This window comes from Halictus rubicundus, chromosome 4 (assembly GCF_050948215.1).
Source record: "Halictus rubicundus isolate RS-2024b chromosome 4, iyHalRubi1_principal, whole genome shotgun sequence".
Classification (NCBI taxonomy): Eukaryota; Metazoa; Arthropoda; class Insecta; order Hymenoptera; family Halictidae; genus Halictus; species Halictus rubicundus.
In genome coordinates, this window is record NC_135152.1 from 18,689,976 (window position 1) to 18,716,417 (window position 26,442).

Consider the following 26,442-nt stretch of genomic DNA (forward strand, 5'->3'; position numbering starts at 1 on the left):
AACTTAGCCTCAAGTAATATGCATGATCGGAGATGAGATCGGTTGCGATGAGAGGAGAATTATTTGAAGACGTACTACAATAGTTATTTTGCCGTTTCTCGGATCAGGGGACCAATTCGGTTCACCTTTGTTCTTGAGTGGGCCTTTGTTCTTGAGTTTACGGGTCCTACAAAGGACAACTTCGAAAGACGAAGAGAGAATAGAACTTGCCTATTCTCAAAACAAACATCGCTGCCCTTTCTCGAGACAGAACTTTACAGGGAATTCTCGATATATGTCAACAAGATGGGTCTTGTCAGCGTCGTGTATCATCCAGGAGAGATACCCGAGCCGTGTTATGTTTCCACTCTGTGGCACTTACAGTCCGAGGCCTCTCGAACTTCGCGGTCCCTCACGGGGTATATCCCGCGGTGGTGGGGATAATTCCGCGACGTTTATCATCCAGGCCTTGGCGACATATACAGAGAAATCATCCGTTTACTTTCAGCCAAAGGTGACAAAAATCTAAAGGTTCATATTCGGTGCGATAGTTTCAAACGATCGAAGGCGAATTAACGCGAACCCTGAAGATCGTGAATGTGTAGCTCGTTTGAAGGAGCATTGGACATCGAGTTGGTTTCGATTGATCTCCGCGAATCAGCTTATAGTATACTTTATTGCAGCGGCCCCTTCGATTTCAATTAAATTCCATCGGCTCTCGATCGGTTTCCGATTTCCACATCCCCGAGAGATTCGATCCACGCGTCGATCGCAATCGTGCCACGAACTTCAGGTTCTCCAGGATCTTGAAAATCTTGCGTTTGACGCACGGTGTGCACAAAGAGAGACAGAAAGAGAGAGAGAGAAACGGATCGGGGTAAGAATGAAGGCGAAGTGAGAGGCATCTAGCCGTCGGGCGCTCTCTGGTCTCTGGAAACTGGCCCCGGGAGGAAAAGCTTATTCAATTCAATTCTAATGACACGGCGCGAGCGAGGTGAATAGTTGCATTCGCGATATCGTTGCGGAGCCGTGTACGTCCGGCTTCGAGGAGACGCGGCGCGACGGCCAGCTCTCGGTTCTGTTCCGCGAGTCCTTTCGAATGATGAGAGTATTCTCACCACGTTTTCCCGCGACAGCGGGGCATTGCGGATCTTCAAAGCGGCCGCGCCGGTCGGCCTGACGTGTATCGTTAATATAAATTACACCCACACGCGGCCGCGCGCGTCACTCGAGGACGGGGCAGCAGCATTGAAAAGCCGCGACGACGTATTACCAGATTCTTAGGAATGCTTATAATTTTACGAGCCTCCTTAATATGCGCTTAGGCTTCTGCCGCGGTAGCCACAGCGGCCTCCGCCTCCAATCCCTGTCTCTCTCTCCTCCTCCGCCTCCCTTTCTCTCTTTCTCTTCGTCTACCCCGCTCTCTCCCCTCCGTCTACCCTATTCTGACTCACCCCCTTCGCATGCCTACGTACGACATTTTCTACTTAACCTTTGAACCAAGATCGTTCGCGCGTAGCAGGTGCATTCCACCTTGCGGCGCGACGATCACTCGAAAATCCGCTCCGCGGAGGCGCGGTCGCCTCTTCTGTGCGCCGGAGAACGTCTATATTGGACACGGCTCAGCGAAGAGGGATTCCGTCGAGATTGGAGTTTCCTAGTCTCTCGGCGTTCCTTTTTTCATCCTGTTGCTTGTTTTACGCTTTTCTTCCTTTATTTCTTTGATTCTTCCCTCCTTTCATTTTTCTTCCTTTTTCCTTTCTTTCTGTATTAATGTTCAAAGAAATACCCGGCAATGGCCGCGATAAGGAAGCACGGAAACTTCGGCGAGAGAAACGCCGGGAATGCCCGCTACCACGCGAAGCAGAATTATTGAGATTGAAGTTTCTGCGTCTTTCTCGGGACGCTGTGGCGCGAACTGCTCGCCGCGAAATGGAAACGGCGAGGAACGTGGCCAGCACGAGAGAGACCCGCGCGAAGACGTTGAAGCTGCTGCCTTCTCTTCTGTTTCAATTTCGCGGGAATTTTCATTTGATTTCGCGCGAATTGCTGCTGCTCTCTGGCTCAAAGAATTATTATGCGTCTGTCCGTGTCGACGAAGAGATCGATTTAAATGTGTTTGCGCGAAAGCTTCGACGTTTAATTATCCTCCTTAACCCTTCAGGCACCACCTCCGTGCGCCGTACCGACTCTAAAAAGTGTTTCGAAATTTATTATACTGTTTACTTGCTGGTATTCAAGGGTGCATGTGAACAATAGCAAAATGTACATACAAATCTCCAGCAAATTGGGGAACATGGAATTTTGGTCGCGCAAGAAGAAACTGATAGTTGCGCGTTGTCCCAGAAGTGTTAGAAGAAGTTCATGAAGATGGGACATTTTTGGGACACCCTGTATGTAAGTATAAACAAGTGGAGGCTTCATTATTTGTACAATGTTTTTGAACCTATTTCGTTAACGTCAACGTTGGTCATTTTACTGGACCTACTAAAAATAGCTAATAATTTAGATTCTTAGAAAACCTAGTATTTAGATGGTACGTTTGTAACTGTGGGTCAAGATCGACCCAAGTCCAGCCATGCGAGGGTTCAGCAAGTAATTCTTGCTGGAGTTTTTAAATTTATTTTTAATGTATTTATCTGGAACTTATCGTGGGAAATTTGTATAATTTTCGCAATTTTTTAATGCGATGAATAAAATACGAATGATTTTTAATTCCAGAACTGCAATATTAGGTGTTCACTATATTCTTATCTGTTTAATCTGAGATTCAGATAAAAATTGGTAAGCATATTTTAGGTAATCTCCATTTACAATATTCGACATTTAGTGCAAGCTCTGCTTTTACACAATGAAGATACAATTAATATATTCTATTTTGTATCACGATTTTTAATATCTGTAGGTGTTGCGACTGTGAACAAATAAAAGAATTGGTATAACATTGTGTGATTCACGAGACTGTCGTCACTGGCACTATCCAAGAGTCACAAAATCACACTGGCGACAACGTGTTAATTAAGGATCGGTTAATAGAGTCCAACAAGTTTCTTTCACTATGACACCACTACTACTTGGCTAAGAATTTCAATTAGCCGAGGAAACGATCGAACTAAGACAATTACAGGGAACAGGGTCGCATTTCCGGGTTTTAACGAATGAACTGCAGATTAATTAAGCTTGCTCCTCTCCTTCTTTTCGCCGGCGATCAAGGAAAGCGGCAAATGCCGTACACCATTAACGATAATTGAGCCATCCCGTCGTTATTTAATAACAATCATTGATCGGTGTCAATGATTAACATGTCTTCACACTAATATCGAAATGTTTGAAAGTAATCATATTAAACAGAGTAAGTCAATTCCAAGATTTCTCTCTAAATTAGAATCAGAAGAATCCAAAAGTTTGTCAAATTTGTTTTAAAAAACATTGAAATTACCCTTTTTGATAATCTTCAAATAAGCATTAAATGAAATTAAATTGAATAAGTATTCACTGTTTGATCTTACGATTTTTTTATTTGAATAATTTTACTGGAATTATCTTATTGCGATGAAAACCTAACCGCCGAAATTTTATACACGTATCGCCATTTTCTCATTTACAGAGATCGTAATGAAAATCTGCATAGCGTCATTTAGTCCTAGGAAATTTCGATGCGAAACATTGCGTTCTCTTGAATCGATTATAGCAAAACCGAGGGTCGTAGAATCGTTTATACATTATGGTTTTTCATGTGACATTTCCGTGCATTAATTTTGTGCGATTCACAGATCGAAAGGTGAAAGAGACACGATCCTTTATCTCGCAAGGAGTAATGGGAAACTCGTTTTGTTTCTCGCGGCATCCAGGAACCCGACGCCGTTTCGTATATTCCCCGGGGAATAGCGGACGAAATATCAAAGGTTTTCGCGGATCATTTTTCATTCCCATAATCGCTCGTCTCATCTCGAGCAGCTCGTGACACTGCACAAGCTGACAGTGACGAATCGACAGTTGTTGAGTCAACCCTTGAGACACTGGCCGCGACCGGTGTGTGTCTCTCTGTCCCACGCGTTTCGTGACTAATGAAAACGTAGCGTCCTTTCGAATCCGACGAATCGAACCTTCCGTCGAACTTCATTCGCTGTAGCGTGAGAAATTTTCGATACTTATCGGGATTCGATGAACAACAATCTTTGACCATATGCATGCGACAATTTCTGAATTTACATACAATTTCGTTTCTCTAAATTTCCATTCGCGATTTCAATTTCTTTCTGAACTTACAATTTCGTTTCTCCTTTATTTAAATATTTTATTTTCTTCAAATGTAATAACCACGTTCAATTTTCATGCGACATACATTTCAATATGTATGTCACCACCCTTGGATAACCATTCTTACAACTATAATAATTGATAACGATTAGAACTATTCACTGCTTTACTCCCGAATTATTTTTTCAGATACTTCTTGCAGACGCGATTATTTTTCTAACGTAACAGAAACTGTGTAATTAAATAACGATTTTGAAAATCTGGGTCAAAATAAACCCAGGCTCCGCCATCGCGACATTGGGTTAAAACCCAATAAATGTACCCAGTGTCAAAAGACTATTGGAAGTCGTGATATGTAGACTGCAAAATGACTGAACATTGTTTTCTGCAAAATAACAATTTCCTCCATCGGTTATAAGACATCGGAGTTGAATAAAAACGTGTTTCCCGTCTTAATGATATTAGTTAATTGAGAATTTAATTATTTTGATATTTTTATTATTCTGTGTTCATCTGTGATTAGTAATTTCAACTGGAATAAATTATTGTTGGCGTTGGTGTAGTCGATCATTTCCTAGTTGACGGAGCAACAATTTCGTTACAAAACATTGAACGGTTTCTTCGTGATTTTGCATTATGCAGTAGGCGTTCAACGCGGACAGATTTTAATTCCAATCGAAGTGGCAACTTTCTTCGCGGATTCCTTGCTGTCGATGGGAGACCGCCGCGGCGAGCAAGATTCGTAATTATGGGAGGAAATTAATGTAATTACAACTGGTCGCGTTCATACATTGACGATTACGCGCACACTTAAATGGCGACACGGGAAGTCTCGTTCGTACAAAAACCGTGGCCCTTCTCCCGTCTCATAAACGAGCCGAGTGACTTTCGCGCGCCATACTGGTTCTGCACCTTGAGTATTGAAAAATGCAACGGAGCCGAGAAATCGGGAAACTCGGAATAATAAATTTTCCCTAAAGTATTTTATGCGCATGTGTTCGGCATAGTTCGCGCTTCCGTGCTTCCTCATAATTGGCGAGTTGTCCAGGGTCACCGTGCAATTTCACGATTCTTCAACGGAAATAAAAAAAGAGCTTCATTGTTACAATTAATTAAAATAGTTTTCATCGAAAGTTAGAAATATCGTGATTACATACTTGAACGAACAATTTACAAGTTAATTAATGAAAGCGAGATCTGCGTAAAATTAGAAACATATTTGAAATGAAATAATTAACTATTCCATTCTACTATATTGTCAGTTCATGAAACTTTAATAATTTAATTATTATTTAACAATTAATAATAATTTAAAATTATTTAAAATATTTCGTTTAAATCAATTCGTAAATTGAATATATTTCATATATAAAATTGATAATTTTATTAATACTATCAATTAATAAAACTTTAATAATTTAATGATTATTAATACATATTACTTAGAACAATCAATATTTACTTAAAAATCGATATCATCAAATCAATTTTTACTTGTCAAAACAATTTATTTAGTCATATACTTATATACTCATACGTCATATACTTAATTATTTATTTATAATTATCTAATTATAATGTTTACATTCGTAATTATCTTAATAAAATGCGATAAATAAAAGTTTTTAAAATTGCGACCTGAATTCAATAATAAAAAAAGATAAACATTCTACCACAAACATTAATAACATTATTATTAAACGATATTAGAACATTATAACAGTATTTATGTCATTTGTAAAAATGTCCTTGTTTTCTATTAACATGTCGAGTAACATTGTTATTAAGTCATTACAGAAATTGAATATATTTTATAAATAAAAATTAATTTTTTGTAGTAATAACGCTGATTGTTTATGTTTTATATACCTTATCGATTAAATTTGCAAAATAGAAAACATCATTGTCGAACACTTTGCTTCCTACCCAGGGTTACATACCAATTTTACACAGCTAGTGTTCGAAGCTGCGGTGTCCGAGCGGTTAAGGAGATGGACTTGAAATCCATTGGGTTATACCCGCACAGGTTCGAATCCTGTCCGCAGCGGAATATTTTTTTTCGAAAATTTTGTTGTCAACACATTCGTAACATCGTATTGTATAACTTCTGTATATTTTTTATTTTTTTGCAATCGAAATAAACAATGAAAAAAATGTTTTTCCATCAGTGCCACAGTGCGTCACTATACGCGGAGATTCGGAGTTTTCGCGTGACGATATTCAATGTAACGATTGAAGAATTTTATGTTTCTATTTTTTGTGTACGTGCTTTTCTTTCTTATGGTTATTGTAAGCCAACAATAAGAAAAGCATACGAACGTACCACGGCACACGGACTGCGGCCACTCTCGCGAATATTCGTTCGTCTGAAAGTATGAAATATGCAGATTTTAACAGCGATTAGGAAGTTGTAATTCGTCATCGCACCTACGCAATAAGTGTTCCATTCAACGGAGATTTTATGAAGGTGATAATAATTTGCAAGGGGTATGCAGGACTCGATAAATCCTGCGTTGACGTTGATGCATTGCGAAAGATATGATATTTCTAAACGAAAAGAGTCGATTTGCTATATGGTATGACGCTCAATATTTACAGGAATAATACAACGATGAAACAATTGTGTTTTATAGACATTTTCCTGTTTATCTTAATCGATTCGAGTAGATGAGGAAAATTGAACGACAATTTTGTTCTCTGAAGATTATGTACCCAACTGCGTGTGCAATAATTTTTCGAATAATTTTATCAACTTTCTAATCATGCACAATACTTCTCTGGAAATTTGATGTTTGAATTGTTAAATTTATACTGATTTATGCTGACACCGATTTCTTCACAATTTATGCAAAATAAAAAGTTTCTGCTTGAATTGCAAAACGTAGTAGCTGAATATATATTTTTTACTAACATTTTTAATATAGTGAAAATGATATATTAATACTCTTAAAGTCGTTCAATCTCTTCGCCGTTTTTAATTGCAGTTGCTCATTTTTGTCAAAAATTACCTTTAGGCGAACCACCCCTCTATTGTAGCAACGGTTCAAAACAGAGTTAAATAAATAGTGAAACTTGCGGTAAACAAATAATGGTTAAAACAACATGCAACGACGATGAATTTAGAACGCTTGTCCGTATGAAACACAGCGGGAAAAAATAATGAAAGATAAAGGAGCACATCAGATGTTCTGGCAGCATTAGAAACGTTTGACATCCGGGGGTAGACGAACGATGACGGCGGCTGAGACAGAGGCCATTTCATAAAAATTCCTGGCCACCATTCTTTCTGGCCCCTCGTGTTTCTCTCCTTGCCCGCCTAAGCCCACGTAATTGAAGAAACAAAAGGGGACTGCAATTATGCCTGGCAATTACGCCGGCGGCATAAGCGCGCCTGCGTCGAGCGCAGAAGCATGGCGGCTTTCTTCCACGCTCGACGCAACTTTTTGATGAAATTATTTCCTCCGGCGGACACGTAAAACTGTTAGAAATGAATGGAGAGCCCCGGTGTGAATTCGAACCAGACCGGAAGCGTGCTTCGCGTCGCGAGTAAAAATCATCCAGCTCGGTATGGAATTGAGCAATTTTGTTCCCGAGGTCAACCCTAACCCACCTTAAATTAGTTGCAAGACACAGAAGCTACAGAATACAACATATAACAGAAGAACTCGCAGACTGCGTTGACATTTATAAATTTGGAGTTATGGTTGTTTGTCATCTTTTTTCCGTTAATTACCTCGCATGATATAGAAAACTCGATGAACTAATTGGACTGCTTATTGACTTTTTTTTTTTTGCGATTAACTAGTTCAGTTATGTTACAGCTTTTTAATTGTTATAAAAGTTTGCAGAATAATGCTGAAGTATAGGTAACTTTATTTTAGAGGCACGATCATTTTTCTTTAACGAGCAGTTAATGAGCAATCTTTAATTGTAACGAACGAAAGGAAATTATATTTAAGCGACCGTGGACACTGATTACTATCATACGGCTAAAACGTTTATCTGAGTAATTGTTTCACCAGAAGCTTTATTAGAAGTCGTAAATAGTAAATGACAGTCATCGATCAGAAAATTACCATCCAGGCGATTTCACAAACATTGCACAAGATTGCTGACCCGTCTTGATGCAATCGAAAAGGAAGAAACGGCGAGACAAATCGCAGATAATTAAGCGTGTAAATAATTAAAGCTTCGGCAAACGACATTTGTGGAGAAACCTGTTGTAAAAATATGATAATGGGAGGAAATAAGGGGACTCGTTAGGCAACAGATAATACCACTTTGTGCTAAAAAAATATGAGCATTTTTATAAATGTCAGCATAATTTTCGCAGTGATTGTAAAGCTCTTCAGAATTTCAGTGCATCATCTTGCAATCAATCGGCACAAATTCCTGCACGAAACATACTAATCGCTGCATTTATTGCACGTATATTAGAAGTATTCCCGAAAAAATTTAAGTATGATAGTTATAGCATTAATGGTTTGAAAAGTTGGATATTTCATTATGTATATCAGACCTGCCACTAATTAATGTAATTCTAATACATTTCTTAAAAGCATTTGTACGTACGGAATAATATTGCATATCAACATCAACGTATGTTTGAAAGAAAGCTCTTAATTACCGTGACCATTGGCCGTTAATAACTCAAGATTTATAATCTATATAATTGCCACTGTCGTTTTATCAATAACCTTTTAATAGACGACGACTGCCGAGCAAAGACTTCGCATTAATGCTACTCACGCTGGAAACCTTGACAACAAATTAAAAAATCATTAAAACTAGCGGAGATGATTTTCTTCTCTTTAATTAATAAAACCAAGCCTTTCTCCCTTTCTGTGAACAGTTTCCATAATTTCCATCCATAATCCATACCAAATCCATAATCACGTTCATTATATATGTAACATCGAGTCAAATTCGTAAGGAAAATTTCAAACAAAATCGGTTGAGTATAAATATTATTTCTTTCTTTTAAATCAAAATAACTCACTTACTCGCTTACTCACTTACTCTTTGGTCGTCAATATTTAAAAGTATTAACCCTTTGCGGACGAGAATTCCTTAAAATATTACAAATATATTTCTCATAGGACTGAATCATATAGGGTAAGGGACCCAATTACTGTGGGAGTATCAATTACTTTGCCTATATTAATCATACTTATTATTAAAGCATAATGAATATATAAAAAAAAGATACTAAATCTTTTTCATTAAAATCAGTTAATATATATCTCATATAATGTTTACTCGATATATGTCTGAAACACGAGTCTAGCTAGTGACACGTATCAATGCAGCCTTTCCCAAGCTGAAAATGGCTTGACCACCGCCGGAATCTCAGGAAGAAGAATCGCAGGAATATTCTCGATTTTTCAATCGAAACCGAAGGCCTTTTATTTACCAAAATAACGTCAGAGACTTCTAAGTATACCTAATACACATAGTAAACCTGACACGATCCTCTTTCCGGCGCCGGTTCACCGAACGCCGCGGAACACCGCCATAAAAATGCTTGCTCGTGCACCCATAACGAGGCGGCAGCTCGCACTTCCCATTTTCTCAAGCTGTTCGCGAATCGCGCGCGCTCCCGAGTGAGAGAAATCAAACCCGCCGACGTGCGCACATATTAGCATACGTTTTCTCCGGTTCGGGATGACCGTAAAGCTGTCGGCTATCGCGGAAATCACGGCGAGCCATTGTGTGACCGGGGACAAATGTCCCGTGTCGGGGCGAGAGGCGGCTCGAGGAAGAAAAGAAATTACAGAGAGAGAGAGAGAGAGAGAGAGAGAGAGAGAGAGAGAGAAGGCGAAGGAGAGGCGAAGAAAGACGCGAAAGCGCAAATAAGACGTCGCCGCGTCGTTTAGTCGATCGTGGAAGCGAATCGGAAATCGCATGCGGAGCCACTGGAAAGGTTTACGACCTTCGTTATCCTCTTCGCGCACTCATCAAGCCGGGAGGAGAACGCTTCCCCGGCATATTTCCGAAGAAATAAGTAAGCGGTGACCGTGCACGCCCGACAATCGCGATCGCCGATGCGTATTCTCCGTTTCCGATTCACCGTTGCACGGTCCGTGATGTACTGAAATGGAATTATCTCGATCCCATCGATTCGATCTCCCTCGTTCTTTCGTTCGCCGGCTGGTGACGTCTTCTTTCGTTTCTTTCGACCCTTTCCGTGAACGGCCAGCCCTTTTCGCCTTTGCCGGGAGATCGGCACTCGGAGAGGGTTCACGTAGAATGTTTAATTTAAACCCTTCTTTAATAAGATCCGACGTCTCATGCGCATCTTTAAGCCGCGCGGTTGCGCTGCCTTTTCTCGGACGTTTGTTCCGCGTAATGATCCACGGCCGAGTTCGGTTTTCAGCTTTTAAAATTAATGAGATAAGTATCAGACTCTGTAAAATCGTTGCTTTCTCGATACCCGTTACGAATATTCTCGAACTGGAAAATCGCTGTTCTTTTTGTATTAAAAAGACTGCAATACCTTCGTCGACGGTTTACAATAATTTCCCATCGACTGAAAGCATCTTGATCATCTTGTATTCAATATATTACTGCAAGTAAAGTTAGATATAAAAAGTTAGATTGAAAAAGTTATTTAAAAATTTTTATTTTTAGAATTTATTTAAGAATTGATTTAAGAATTAATATAGATAATATTGTGATAGATATTTAGTTAAATTTTATAAAGTAAAATTGAATTTTGTACCTTTTGTATTAGGGGCTGTGAAATTTGAAATGTAATTAATTGTCAGTCTCCAATATAATTGAACCAATTAAATTAAATAATGCAACTTTAAATTATTGTATCCTTTGAAAAATTATCAAGTAAAAATTATCAAATTGTCAAGTAGCCATAACTTGGTAAAGAACGTAATTTTACATCAATTCACTGCGAAAACATGACTGACTTTATTTTTAAAGAATTTTTTATATAGCTGACTAAATTATATAAATGTTTTACAAGAAAATTTTAAATGCTTTTTTAGTTGTTCCCGATATGCGAGCACAGTACTACCTCTGGCCTCAGTTTGTTTCTACTAGACTTGTCTCTCTGAATGCTATGATTACGTAATGATCCACTCACACGGTATTTAACATTGATAGAGAATTTTTATCAGTGTGACCTTGTGTGCGGAATAAAAGGTGCCGAGACTGTGCGTGCTACACGCTTCGAGCTACGTCCTAACTTCGTGAAGTCTTATCGGTGTTAAATAATTGTCATGCTGTTGTTGTGTGCGAACATTTTGTCGATCGCTTGATAATCCTCTGATCAAGAGTCTTCCAATTAGTATTAATTAATACATCACTTACTATACACACACATTGTACGCACACACAATACGTCTACTGTGCTTACATACTTGAACCTACACATTACCATACTGCTACGGTTAAAGTAAAAACATAAACTGAAAACTGAAGAAATTCTCAGGCATCCATTTTTGAGTTAGGACACTTTTAAACGAGAACTAATCGAACGAGATCTAATTAATAAGCGGGATACACTTTCATCCATTATTTTTTAATTTCTAGAATTAAAAATAGTAATGAATAAATAGTTAATAAGTTAATTAATAGTTATGAATAAACCGCGGATTATTATGCGAAATAAAAATGTGCTGATCTCCTTTGCTCACTTTGATCAGTAGGAAATAATGTTTTAAATTTTATGGACCCATTTTTGTCATAAACGGTTACGGCATTCTAGTTATGAGTAAACATCAAAGAATCGTCGACAGATTGTATTAGTAACATCTGTAACGTCACGAATAATGAAAAGAGACTGGGAATCGTCCCCGAGCAGTGAAATAATTAAATAATTGGGTATATATAAATAGAATGTTAATTAGTTGTGCGCTGTGAGGACTCGGGGACAAAAAGTTGTCGAGCTCACGTAGTTCACAGGAAAGTTTCAAGTAAAGGTTACAAGGATCCCCGCGAAGCGCTCTCCGCTCGGATGAAAAGCGTAATCGTTTCACCGCAATCTTTAAGTTTGCAGCTTAGCCCCCCAAGGAGAAGCTTTTCATCGCTTGAATATCGAAGAATTTGTCGCTCCGCTTGAAGCAGGTCGAGCGAGAAGACATCAAAGGATTCTTCCTCGACCCTGTTTCGGCTCCGCCCCCGCCTCCTTCACCAACGTAATAATCATTTATTATCCCGGCCGAGTAATAACCGGTACACGGGCGATATTATGAAGTTGCGAAATTAAGGCTTTGTTTAAAAATTAGCTGCCCGCACGTTCACCGCGGCCTTATCATGAACTTTGCCCCCACCGCGCACCCCTTACCCCCCTGCCCCAGGTCCATGATTTGCCTCGGCCTTTCTTCCTCATACTACTCCACCCGAACTAAAAGTAACCGACGTACCAGGCGTATCATAATTAGACTGAGGATCTTTATGCAAGATAAAAGTTTCCTCACATCAATTACAAGCTACTGGAATCAAATAGAAATTTGTTTCCTCCTTTAATAATTCCAATAAGTTGATGATAATATTTTTGTTTTTACTTCATATTACTATTATATTAATTATAAAATCTACAGTCGAATCATAATAATACGATTTATCAGTATCTCTAAATCATCGTTGTTATTATCTATTAAATAATCTTTCCCGACGAAGAACATTAATTTTTAATTTTTGTATATGAATGTCTTGCTGCAATGAAACATAAACTAATTTATTATGGCGTTGTATTTTTGTTAGGTTTCTATAGTGACATCGACTTCTTGATTTCCAGCGACTACGCAGTCGATTATGCTGTTATTGTCAGTAATTTTCTAACATTTTTGGGACATTAAAAAATTGTTGAGTTAGAAATGTAGCATACCTCTGCCTACGTAAGTGTTGAAGCTATTCAAAAGTATGTAGACTTTTTTTTTAAGAATCTGTGACGTAAATTCATTTCATTAAACGCTATTTATTAGATTAACTGTGATTTGTAAATCAGGTCCAAGTTAGACCAAAAATAAATTATTCAATAAATCTACTCCTTGAAATATACATTATCATAAAAATCGAAAATTCACTTTTAACGCTGCGCAGATTTAGTGTAAACAACTTCGTGACTAGTTTTAGGCGATGGCCATTAACACTGGATTTACGAGACCCGTCAAAATGGCGGACTCGACGTTTTTAAATTTAGAATTGTTCAATAGACTCATTTCTTTGAGCACGTGTTACAATAAAAGAGGCTGAAAATCTACTTAAATACAATTTTCTGATTTTTACAACGCAATGTAAAATGTTAGGTGTCCGTATACTTTTGAGCGGCAGCGTAACTGTTAATACCACTCGAAAGCGCCACTAAAAATTCCTGTATCATTATTCGAAATATTTTTTACAAATTAAATTTGTTTGTATTTAATAAATCATTAAACATTTCAGTACTCTACGAGTAAATCGCACCATTTTCGTATGTATAGCACGAAAAAACATATCAGGACCTTGAATAAGTTCTCGCTGTTTCTTTTACAAAATAAAAGCTTTATTTAAATTATAAGGAACAAAAACCTTTCATTCAAAGTATTGCCCATCACTAGCGACCACTTTCTCCCATCTTTCTGGTAGTATATGAATTCCGCGTCGGAAAAACGACATGTCTTTTGAGGCTATCCAAGAATCGATCCATTTTTTAGCTTCTTCAGGAGAATGAAAGCGCTGGTCAGCTAGGCCGTGTGCCATCGAACGGAATAGGTGAAAATCAGAAGGGGCTATGTCAGGTGAATACGGCGGGTGGGGTAGAACTTCCCATTGAAGCGTTTACAGGTAGGTTTTCACTGGTTTTGCAACACGAGGCCGAGCGTTGTCATGTAGCAAAATCACTTTGCGGTGTCTCTGCTCGTATAGCGGCCGTTTTTCTTTTAAGGCTCGACTTAAACGCATCGATTGAAGTCGATAGCGCTCCCCCGTGATAGTCTCATTCGGTTTGAGCAGCTCATAATAAATTACACCCTGCTGATCCCACCAAATACAGAGAAGAAGCTTCGAACCATGGATATTTGGTTTTGCAGACTATCTTGATGCATGGCCGGGCTTACCCCACGATTTTCTACGCTTTGGATTATCGTAGTGTATCCACTTTTCATCGCCAGTCACGATGCGGTGCAAAAAACATTTTTTTTTCTGCCGCTGAAGCAGTAGTTCACACGTGAGAAAACGCCGTTCGACGTCTCTCGGCTTCAATTCATACGGTACCCAATGTTCTTGCTTCTGGATCATTCCTAAAACTTTTAAACGTTCTGAAACAGTTGACTCATCTACTTGTAATGGTTTTCCAAGTTCTGCTAGCGTCTGACATCGGTCTTGATCGAGTAATTCCTCCAACTTTTCGTCTTCAAATTTTTTCGGTGCGCCAGAACGTTCTTTATCCTCAAGTTCAAAATCGTTATTTTTGAAGCGTCCAAACCAGTCTCTGCATGTCGTATCCGACAAAGCATTGTCACCATAAGTCTCAACAAGAATTCTATGTGCTTCAGCTGCAGATTTCTTTCGAATAAAGTAGTGCAATAAAATTCCCCGCAAATACACTTTATTTGGCACAAAAGTAGACATTTTCAGAACTAAGAAAAAATTGCTTTGTTTACACTAAAGTGAACTACCATACACTGAAATATAAGGTTAGATACACTACTACCTTGCATGTGTGTTACCATTCGAAATTCCACGAACGGGGTACTGCTACTGCCATTTTTGAAGAAACAGCGAGAACTTATTCAAGGTCCTGATATATAGAATGGAAATATTCCTGGTCGGAAGAAATGTTTCATTTTAGAGTTGAAATGGCTTCGAGCGCAAAGGGTTAAAACGGATACGTTCCACGTGTAACGAGCTAATAAGTGTATGTTCGCGAAAGCCCTATAATCACGGGGTCCGAATTATAACGCGATTCGTGGCAGCTCGTTGCACTCGTAACCGGGATCGGATGAATGAGAAGAAGGGAAGAAAATAGCTGCACGCGGCGTCGCGAGACGCATGAAATTGATGAAAGTATGCCGGGTCCGCGCATTCCGCGGACGTTTCGAGTTCTGACCAGTTTTGGCAAGCCGAGGAGCAACGGCGAACGCATCTGTTTGGCCGGCCGATAACGCGACGGACGACGCGTCGCGTCGCGTCGCGTCGCGTTCGCGCTCTTATTAATGAGAGGGCATTCCCGTCGAGCCTTCGGGATCTTCGTTCACCGACACGATCCCCCGAATGAAAGCCGAAAACGCGAGGAATCCGTGGATAGCCGGGCCCGACCGCCGCGCCGCCGAATGAAAAACAGATGGTGACACCGCCGCGCCGCGCTCGGAAATCTTGCTTTTTCGCGCCACGCCTTTGATGCCGCGGATCACAACACACGTGGCCTCCGGTTCTCTCTCGCTTTGATTTCGCCAGGGCTGCCGTCGAATGGTGACGACGGTGATAATTCTCGGGTATTTCTAGCGGAGACGTTAACGCGCTCGCGAACTGCTTTGCATCTTCAGGATTGCTCTCGACACTCGGGCACAAAAAGACAGGACACCCTATTAGTTTATTCATTTTTATTCAGCAGATAACGCAAACGAAATTCCTTGTAATAGGTTCACACTGTTCTCGTTTATCTGGCCCAGTCCGTGACACGAAAATGCTGCTCCGCAGAAATTCACCTGGGAAGAGCATTTCTTCTCACGGACATTATTCACTTCGCCGGAGATTTCTTAAATAATTTCTTTAATCGTTTTCGGCCATAATTGGTGCCATTCAATCTGTTATTTTAATTGATTGAGAGTTTGAAATTATCGGCTTTTGGCATTTATCGCTCGCAAGATTTCCTCAGATATTTTCCCCAGATCTTGCTGGGCAGAATGTACATTTTTTCAGTTGCAAGAAACGTTTTTCTTTTTTTTGTCTAAACATTTCTCGCTGTTCATTTTGCCACTGATAAGTTTGATATCCATCTTTCAATGGTAGGCTGTACCGTCAGAAATTACAACTTTGCTACCACCCATTATAAATTATCGTGAGTATCATTAACAAATTAAACCAGGCGACGAAAGTAAGTTAGCAGATATCGAGTGTCTATTTCGATCAGTTTGTTATGAATACGGAAAACAAAATGATAAACGGTCCCATCGTTCACACTTTAGTCGTCTACATGAATAAAAAATTTTAGTTTCCAGTTGTCGACGTTTGATCCAGTTGAAAAGAAATGGCGTCCACGAACGTGGCCACGGGACGGCAAATATCTTCGACGTCGGCGTCGTTGCTTGTTCGGATGATAATTTTCATGAAAATCCATGCGAACCGCCGCGAGGTACGTTAAAGGAGCGTGACATCGCGTTGATTAAACGGTGCTGGCAATGAGTCGATCGATCGAAGGGGAACTCGCTAGCTAAGATTCTAAATAGCGGGCGCGCGCGGAAGGCGAGAAGCCTGTATGAACTTAATTTGATAGAAGCCGCGGCGTCTGCATAAAATGAGCTAATATAGAGGCAGCTTCCCTTGAGCCAGATATTTTGCACGGTTCTCTAGTTTCCAGAGTTAATAGAGACACCTCGGTGCGTGCCGCAGCGGAAGCACACGCGTGCCCCCTCGAGTCACCTGCGTTCCGAGATCACAATTAAAGGATCGCGCGCGATCGTCGCATCAATTCAGAGAGATCTCCGCGTGTCAAGTAGCTGCCTTCGATTCGTCGGAGGTGGCCGTTGAACAACTGCATCTTTTACAGCACGAATGAAATCGTCCCATTTCGTCATTTTATAATCATCTTCTTTTCTTGCTCGAATACGTGCCATTCCGTCGAATGGCGCCATTTTGACCCAGTGTTACAAATGTTATACCGCAATTGTCTAGTAGACAATTGTAATCAGTTGTAACTTCCACTAGATTCAATATGGAGGCTAATATCGCTTTTAAAGAAGCTGGTTTGAAAATATGCAAAAACATTGTAAACGGACAGTGAATTGTATGCATTTATGGAAAGAATGGAAAGGTACAATTCGAAAGAGTACATTGGAAAAACTTAAGACCATAAGTGCATATGTACCGACATGGATGTTGACTTTATTGCAATCAGTTTTCGTCGAATTTACTTACCAGTATCATGTAAGTGATACTATCCTTGTTTATTGTTCTATTTATTGATCGATTTGTTTCATTTATTCTTGATCAAATTTACCTATCAATACAAGTCATTTATTGTAGTATTTACTGATTTATTTCAGACTCGAAGGCAAATTTAAGGGATTCGCAGATATGAAATGTCACTTTCCATTAAGTTCCACTCTTAATTACAAACGCACGAACATCCGCAGCGAGCTTATCTGCTTCCAAGCATCTAACACCTAATAAATTTGCAGAAATGTAAATGCGCGTATTAAGTCCACGGTGAACAGCCAAGCAATTATTAATTTGTAAGTTCGCTTTCGTCGACGATACGCTCCATATTTAATTACAAGCTCCGCATAATGAATCCGGTAAGCGCTGTGCGTTTCGTTAGCGTTGGCTCTCCTATGTTTTAGCTCGCGGTAATTCAGCGATCCAAGAAAAAGATCCAGATTACGAAGTTAGCGTGTTTACACGCCGCATTGTATCTATAATGGAAGGTATCCACTGTCCCTGTAATGGATACCATCTCTACGGTCGGACGAGCCTAGTCGTGTCCACATTTCCATTTAGCCGATATCTTTCCGTTGGATTGGCCATCGTGCAAACCACGCACGGTGTTGAAGGTTGAAAAACAAAAAAGAAAAATAATCGCGAAGCTTACCGGCACTCTGTCCGTTCAAACGTCGAGCACGAAACGACAAATGAAGATACCGGCGACAACGTTGCGGAGAAATGTCTGAGAACATTCGCACGTGTGCAATTTCTGTAGTTACTGACGAGATTCCCTTCTCCACAACTCATGTTCAAACGTACGGCGACCAGTCACGCGACTAACATTTTACTCGGTCTAGCTCGGCTCGCACATATATAATTGCCGAAGCACGGGGGGTGTTTTTATTCGCCGCGCCGCCGTTCATATTCCATGGAGAATTTAATTCTCTGCAATTCAAATGGACCCCGCCAGGAAGGACCTAACTGTGTGTAATACGTTCCGTGTTACCGCTGTGTGGATGTAGCACCGGGCACGCTAATTTCAGGAAGCGGAACAAGCTCGAGAATAAAGTGTAAAAATTCATGCACCAGCCAACGGAGTGTGAAATCAAATTTCTTGAACCGGAAGTCCCATCGAATTTCATTGGAGATAGTCTATATTTTAGACTTCAGTGTTCCGCGAATGAAGCTTGCAAAACGGAAGACTGTTAGAGTCACTGAACGAGCTATAATGAAAAAATAAAACCGAAATGACGGAATTTCAGTCTTTTAACATTAGGTTTACGGAGCATTAAAAGTGACTACTTTGCATTACTTTTTGAAAATAACAAGAACGTGGTACCTATATTTTTGACAATATTTTTTAAATTATATATACTCAAAGAAATAAATTTGCTAAATAATTTCTCATGTATGCATCCTTAAAATCTTAATCATTTTAAATTGAAAATATTAGAACCCGCCATTTTGACGGGTCCCGTAAACCTAGTGTTAACTAAGATAAATTTTTATTTCTCGTTATAGTACTTAACCTGGTCCTACGACGGAGTCACTTCTGACCCACGCCGATATTTCACTAGAGTTTTCATTCGATATAAGGCGACGGCTCGGGACCGGCTATCGCCGTATTTCGGATGAAGAAGAAGAAGAAGAAGGGGGATAGCAATTTTCTTATGTCGCTCGAGTTATCCCCACCGCCACGGGTCACGAATGACTCGGGCACAGCACACGAAGGGTTAAATGTGAAAATGTCAGTTAAGTAAGAGTCCAGTTTCGAAGTATATTAATGATCTTGAAAAGAACGCTGAACGACCTACATGTTGCAACAATGGCACGTTAAAATTATATCGCAGTTACGTAAAGAATTAGGCAACTGTATTGCACAATGTAAACTATTACACATGACGACTATGATGGACGCTGTCGTTCTTATATCAAAATAGACCGACGAGAAGTGGCAAGTTCAGCATGCTCGCAATCGGTTGCATAAATTACGATCGAGCTTGCATGAGTTGCTTGCATGACTATAAATGTTAAGAAGTTTATAAATCACGCGTAGCCGGAGATAACTGGTACCGTAAGTATAGTTGATGTGCGACAAGAGTAATCAAATCATTCGTGTCAGAAAAATAAAATACGATCTTAATCATTGACAGGAATATCCTCGTTCAGTGATCTACAATATGACGTCATTTCTGACAAATACTGGAGAGAAAGTATTAACCCGTTCACTGTCCCATGAATCATATGTGATTCACAGTTACCATCAACATTGCATAATCTTTATTTGAAGCATACGATAAATAAAACAGGATCTAATAAATAGGAACGTATTAGTCGATGAAAAGAAGTACAAAGAATAAGAAAAAATTTGAACATTGGATGTTGACCATTTTAATGGTTTATGAGATGCTGAAGACCTAGACAGTGAATGTGTTTTAAAATCGTATTGTCAATGTACTATATTATCATAAAAATTAATATAGTAGTAAACAATTCGTAGCCATTTCACCCCGTAAAAGAAAAACAGCAGAATTTCCATCAAACAGGAACAGCTAGGTGTCCGGCATGGACGTCGGTGGTCCACAACGTTCGTTAGGGTACATTGGGTAGATTCGAAGATAAACAGAAGCTACACCTCGAGTAACACGTACGGAATTAACATAGCTGAGCGCGGTTCGACGTTTAAAAGCCAATCGCATTTCCATACCGGTGCCATTCGGCCCCATTTGTGGCCAGTACCATTCGCTAACTTGCTCGTCTATATTTGCCCTCGGACCTCTCGAAGACTCATTTATATCCTGTTATCCATGGATCTTTACGCGGTGGGCTTCCCCCGTGTCCGAAGGACGATCCTCTAGCACAGGATCCTCTTCCCTTGTAGCTGGGCGTCACCTTTCTCTTTTTTACTCGTCCTTTTCTCATTCCGCTTTGTTGTCCTAGCCTCCGCCTTTCTTTGATTAATTTTTAAGCTTCTTTTCTCTGTTTCGCGCGTCACGTTGCTTTTATCGTTCGGTAAAATCGACTGTTCGATGTTCGCCTTATCGGTGGATGAAATTTACGTTTTGTCGCGTATTATGTAACATCGTTGACGCAAACATATACAATGCTGTGTAGGTAGGACATATCAATTCGATACCTCATATTTATGTAACACTTTTTACAAGAATTTACTTATTTTTGCAAGCACAGTGATTTTTCCGTACATGTCGCCAAGGACTGGATGATAAACGTCGCGGAATTCTCCCCACTACCGCGGGGTATACCCCGTGAGGGGTCACGAAGCAGAGGTTTCGGACGCCGAGGAGTGTAAACATAACACGGCTCGGTGTGTCTCCTGCACGATACATGACGCTGGCAAGACCCGTGTTGTTGACATATATCGAGAATTCACTGTACTGCTGATTGTTGTAGACTCTGATATAACACACTGATTCAGGAGTTAATTTCTTAATTTTACATACGTTCAATTCGATATTTCAAATGAACTTTTATGAACTTCAAAATTAAATTCAATAGTTAATATTAACATTAATAAGGACACTAATTTTATAAAAAATGAAGGGGTGATTAGTATAATGATGACTCGCTCATTGCCTACTTGTTCGTATTTAATTATCTCAATTTTTTTTTTTTTATTTAATAATGCAAAGTGTAAGTAGAATATCCTTATGATTAATACGAACATGTCTTATTTTTATTCTTGTTCCGTTTCGTCGTACGTATAAATACTATACTTTTTATTACGTTTCTCAAGTCTCCGAAATTTGTTGCTAATAATTTTAATAGCATTAATTTGCATTTCAGAAGAGATTGCATAAGAAAACGATTAACGGGGACGACATCCGAAAAAAGCGTTTCTCCGGCGAAACGTTGACACGGTCGTTACGCAACGCGCGAATCACCGCCGCCGGCCGCATACTTTCTCATTAACCGATGCAAAAGTGAATTTGCGGAACAGCCGGCCGACCGACGACGATTCATAAGGAATTTCGGGATTCGAGATTAGAAGAGATGCCGTTGCAGCCGATGAATCACTCGAAGTTTGGGGACCGCGATTCCTGGCATTCAAAAGAGGCGTTAAGTGATTAAACGACTAGTTGTCATCGGTGACATTAACATATTGCGTTCTCCGCGACTAGAGTTAATGACTTGTATCCGAACTACTGGGCTGTCATGTAGAAAAGAATTATATATGACGGGGACGACAGTTCACGGGGAGACCGACGAAAGTGTTCTCGCTGGATGCGAATGAGACAAAAGATTTATGCTAAGTATCGGGTACGTGCGAAATGTTTACTTGAACGCGTCCACTAGGACGATTTATCTCTGTCACACATCGGGGTTTCACGCTTTTACTGTCAAAGACTTCTGTATTGAAGGTAAATGAATTATTGCTGATGGAAAGGTCAGGGTTAAGGCAACTGGCTTTCTATTGTTCGCAGGAATCTGCACTTTCGGCATGTACGCGAGTACAATAGAGCAGGCCTGGGCAACTGGTGGCTCGCGAGCCACATGTGTGTCCCCTTCCCACTCTTGAGACCCCCCACCATGCTCGTGTGGAGTGCTACGAACCTATATAGGAGGTTGTCTTAAGGAAAGATAAAAGCACAATACGGCATAATCACCAGATAAGGGGAGGGAGCACAGGAATTGAGGGGAAAAACTCTCATTGCCAGGACCGTGTTAGTCACGTGACATTGTGACACAGACACGACAGAAACGAAATGCGTCACGTGACCGGGCCGTGGCGGAAGCGTGGCGGCAGAAGGGGAAATTAGAGTGGGGGCAACTATGCGGTAGGGTAATATGACGTGGCCAGTGGTGGGGAAACCTGTACTCTGGTAGTGGGGAGTCGTGAAGCGACGGCGGGGAAGAAGTTGCCAAGGCCTGCAATAGAGAATTAGTGACGTGATGTGTTTCCTTTTAATAAAAGAATGTTAATGCATAAAAAGTAATCAATTCCTTCTAAAACATAGTTTTACTTGACTATTTTATCTGGTATCTCGTCGTTATTTTATCCGATATCTCGTATTATCGTAATAATTTACAATTATTAAGATTCTGAAGACACATCCATGAGGAATTATTCAACAAATTTATTACTTAGCGTGTATATTATTAAAAAAAAAAAATGGCTAAAAATTTCGGCTGTATATTCCTGTTATTTTTATAAAGTAATGTAAAATAGTCACTTTTAGTGCTCCGTACGCCTAGCGTTAAGCAATTTTGTTTCAGGGAAGCTGACTATCGACCGAATTACGGTAACCCAATACGAATGCGATGGGATGAAACGTCGTTTCAGAAAAATCGCGGAAGTTTTGAATCGGCGAGACCAGCAATTATTTTCGCACCGACCGAATAAAATAACATTCTACAGTTCTTGCGCGGATGCGCGTTCTCCTTCGACGACGACCGATCCAGGAAAATCGGATCCGCGGAAGGGGTGTCGGCAAAAAGGTGAAGGTGGGAAAAGAATACAAGCATTTCCGCGAAAGCTCGACAGCCACAGGGTGAAACTTTCTCCCGCGGTCGTAGATCCTCGACGAGCCTGAAGCGAGCGTAACGCAACGTCTGGTAAACCGATACACTTCTGTTTCTGCGGCGGGGACGGGTTCTTGTTGCTCATCGGCCGGCTTTCCGCTCCCCGATCGGATCGACGTGACTTTCGGGTCGCGTGCACCGGGAAACCCGAGAAAAACGAGTAACTCTATAAAAGCTAGTCTCATTATGAGCTTGCGTTACCCGCGGACAGCCGCGTGGACCACTCGGGGCCGGCAGAAAATACGGCTCGGTATCGTAAAGCACTCGGCGCGCGGTTACAACCGCTTACAAATGACTCTCTTAATGTCCGCCGGCCGCTGTATATATTTTACAAGGGAGTTCACTCTCGTCGCTATAACTTATACTTTCTGCGCCGGCTACGCGGCCGGCTAAGAAAAATAAGGAACGACGCCGGGGATACGTTTTCCATCGTTGCGGCCTCTGTTGTGCCCCGTTACACACCGCCCAACCCCCCGGTTTCTTCTTAACGAACGAGGCCGCGGGAAAAACGCGTCATTTAGCCCGATGAAGAAAACCGCTCGATTCCTTGCGGGACCGTTGCGTCGCGTCGTCGTCGCTCCGCGAACGCCTCCGAGGCCGATCAAAATCGACGATTGAATCGTTCGAGACGCTCATATTAAATCTAAACTTTGCCAATAATACACATATCGTCCGTCAAAAAAGCCTCCGTACACTCTTCCAAGCAGAATAACTTTTTCATTTAAATGACGGGTTCTACGTTGTACGGGTTTAATTTACAATTATTTTTTTTTTTTTTTTTTAATTTATTTATTTATACAGGTCGCATCAACAACTAGGTCATTAGCGACCACAGATATTATATCATAATGTTACATTATTATATCTTTGTACTTAACATATATGTTACTTATAAGTATACTGAGGAGAACAAATTTTGTACTTGTTATATGTATACAATATTACAATGTGTAAAAAATTTTTGTGGATTTTAGAAATTTTAAGATTTGGTCTATATTCGACTTAACATTGAAACAATCACTTAAATTGTTGGGGATAGCCGAGCGTCTTCTTTGGAAGGAGAAAAGAGGGCATTGTAGGATGAGATGTTCAATTGAAAGTGGTGTATTACATCGGGAGCATACGGGGGGAGGGTCTTTTAAAATTTTATGTAAGTGGGTCAGGTTAGTGTGGCCAATGCGAAGTCGGGTGATGACTACCTGGTCTCTTCTGTTAGTAATCGGGGGACAGTCGTTATTACGGAGGTCTTGTCTTACCAAGGATAGCTTAGAGGGAGGAGAATTAGACCATTTATTGTTCCATCTATCCCAGATTTCTCTTTTGATTTGTTTATTCAGATCTCTGTAAGAAGCCAAGTTGTTTGAAGGTATTTCTCTGGAGGCCTTTTTAGCCGCATCGTCCGCTGATTCATTGCCCAATATGCCTACGTGGGAGGGAATCCATGAAAAAATGATTTCTTTGTTATTATTTTTAGCTTTGATTAAGGCATTGGTGATATGTGTAATGATGGGGTCTTGGTTTTCCGAGTTAGATAAGCTCTCTAGGACACTAGCGGAATCAGTGAAAATTATCACGTGAGGGTCTTCAGCAGATGAAATGCATTGAACAGCCTGTAATATGGCATAGGCCTCACAAAAGAAAACAGAGCAGGAGTCATGAAGTTTGAAAAGTTTTCGATTATTGGGAAATATAACAGAACATCCACATCCATCGTTGGATTTGGATCCATCTGTGAAAACTTGGATATGATTAGAATATTTTTGGGATACCTCTACGAAGATATTTTTAAAAATAATGGGGTTCGTGAGATCTTTTTTAAATTCACATAAGGAAGATTCAATTTTTGGAGGGAGGAGAGACCATGGTGGTTCAGTTAGGGGGACAATAGGAAATAAAGGAGGGAAAGATTGAATAGTATCTGAAACGTAAGATTTGATACGTTGAGAAAGAGGTTTCGGGAAAGACATTGGTTAGGACATTTGTTCAACACATTTGTTCCTTGGAACAAATATATTATGGCAAAAGCTGCTAAAAATCTGGCTGAATATATTCATGATATTTTTATGAAATAATCCGAACTGGTCACTTTCAGTGCTCCGTGAACCTAGTGTTAAATGGATTAGTTTACCAGTGCTCTAAGGACAAGTTAAAATATTCAAGTATTATATTTTAAATGTTTATATGTCAGTAATACGTACTGACGGTAATAAGATTTTTCTGAAGTGACGTTTCATCTGATTACGATGATACGTTATATCAATCGAAAGTGTGGAGAAATGTTTCTGCAACATTTTGATTTTCTGAAAATTCTTTTAATGGGAGGGGAGGTCTTTTAAGTTTTGTCACACTTTTTCAAATAATTCGTTTTCGATCCGAGACCACCAATACTCTTTTTACGGAGAATATAAAGACACTATCGATGAAAAGCAGTTACAATCTCATTGAGAGGATTAAACCAGTTTGGTGAAATGTGACAATGAAACATTCCGATCGAATTTAACTGTAGCTGAATGATGAATCAGTGAGGCGAACGGGCCAGTGACTTTCGCGCACGTAAATATAGAGACAGTGAACGGTCCTTGGCGTCGCGGCGCGGGGAATTTCGCAGGCATTGTGCTTTAGCGCCGAGCCGAAATCGCCGCGTGCTTTTGTACGGTTTCGTTCGTTTTTCGTGGCATTCCCAGCTCGAAAAGTGGTACGAAGTTTGCCCGGTCGGGCCACGGTGCTCTCTGGAAAAATAACAGCGGCGCTTCGCTCTAAATCTGACGGACCGTCGCGCGCTAATTCAGTTCCGTTCGAATTGAGTAACGACAGATTAAACGGGAACGGATCAAGAAACGCGTTCGAGACTACATGTCTCACGACAAAATAAAAGTCAATTTTCCAAAAGTGCTGGAGGGCAGAGTAGCTGAATTTATAAATCATTATTAAATAACACCGCCAGTAATACCGCAAGTATTTTTCTTGTTAACACTAGATTTATGTCAAAATGACGGATTCTAATATTTTTCACTTACGAATATTCAAATTATAAAGATGCATCCATGAGGAATTATTTAAAAAATTTATTTCTTTGGGTATATATTATTAAAAAATAGTAAAGTAGTAATTTTTAGTGCTCCGTAAATCTAGTGTTAAGGATATTGTAGCTAAACCAGATTCGAAACGATTTCTAATCAATTAATAATATTTTTAACTCTTGAAATATCTCTCTTTCTTTTACTTTTCATCTAGTAAATTAATTCATCTAGCTTCTGAAACCAGCTCAACGCATTGGATCCAATTTGAAAAAGTCACTCTGTTTCGAAGAGTGGTCGATTAATTATGTCAGCCGCTGTGTCTATGTATAGTCGAACGTCAATCTAATCCGGACTTCCGTTTCGCCGCCACGTCTCCATTAAAAGTGGCGCAACGCGAAACCGATCCGGTTCGCGTGAAAATGAACGAGAGCTGAACTGCATTATCGTCGTGAAATTTATGGGATCGGGATTCGAAGGAGAGCGGCCGGAACCAACGAAAACAATGAGGCCCCGGGGCAAAACGTTTCGGCCGATTTTATGAACCCCCACCTAAAAAGCGGCG

At 40.1% G+C, this 26,442-nt stretch overlaps 1 protein-coding gene, 1 long non-coding RNA gene and 1 other non-coding gene across 4 annotated transcripts in view; 2 read left to right on the plus strand and 1 right to left on the minus strand.

Annotated features, from left to right (window-relative positions):
• Vg (transcription factor vestigial) overlaps nt 1-26,442 on the minus strand; it is a 146,901-nt gene that overhangs the window by 67,904 nt on the left and 52,555 nt on the right. The gene's annotated exons all lie outside the window — the stretch shown is intronic.
• On the plus strand, nt 6,205-6,286 carry Trnas-uga (transfer RNA serine (anticodon UGA)). The gene has a single exon. It is a non-coding gene; the product is annotated as a tRNA-Ser (tRNA).
• LOC143353096 (uncharacterized) lies at nt 19,397-21,882 on the plus strand. The gene is made up of 3 exons (XR_013082073.1): nt 19,397-19,532; nt 21,106-21,698; nt 21,762-21,882. It is a non-coding gene; the product is annotated as an uncharacterized LOC143353096 (long non-coding RNA).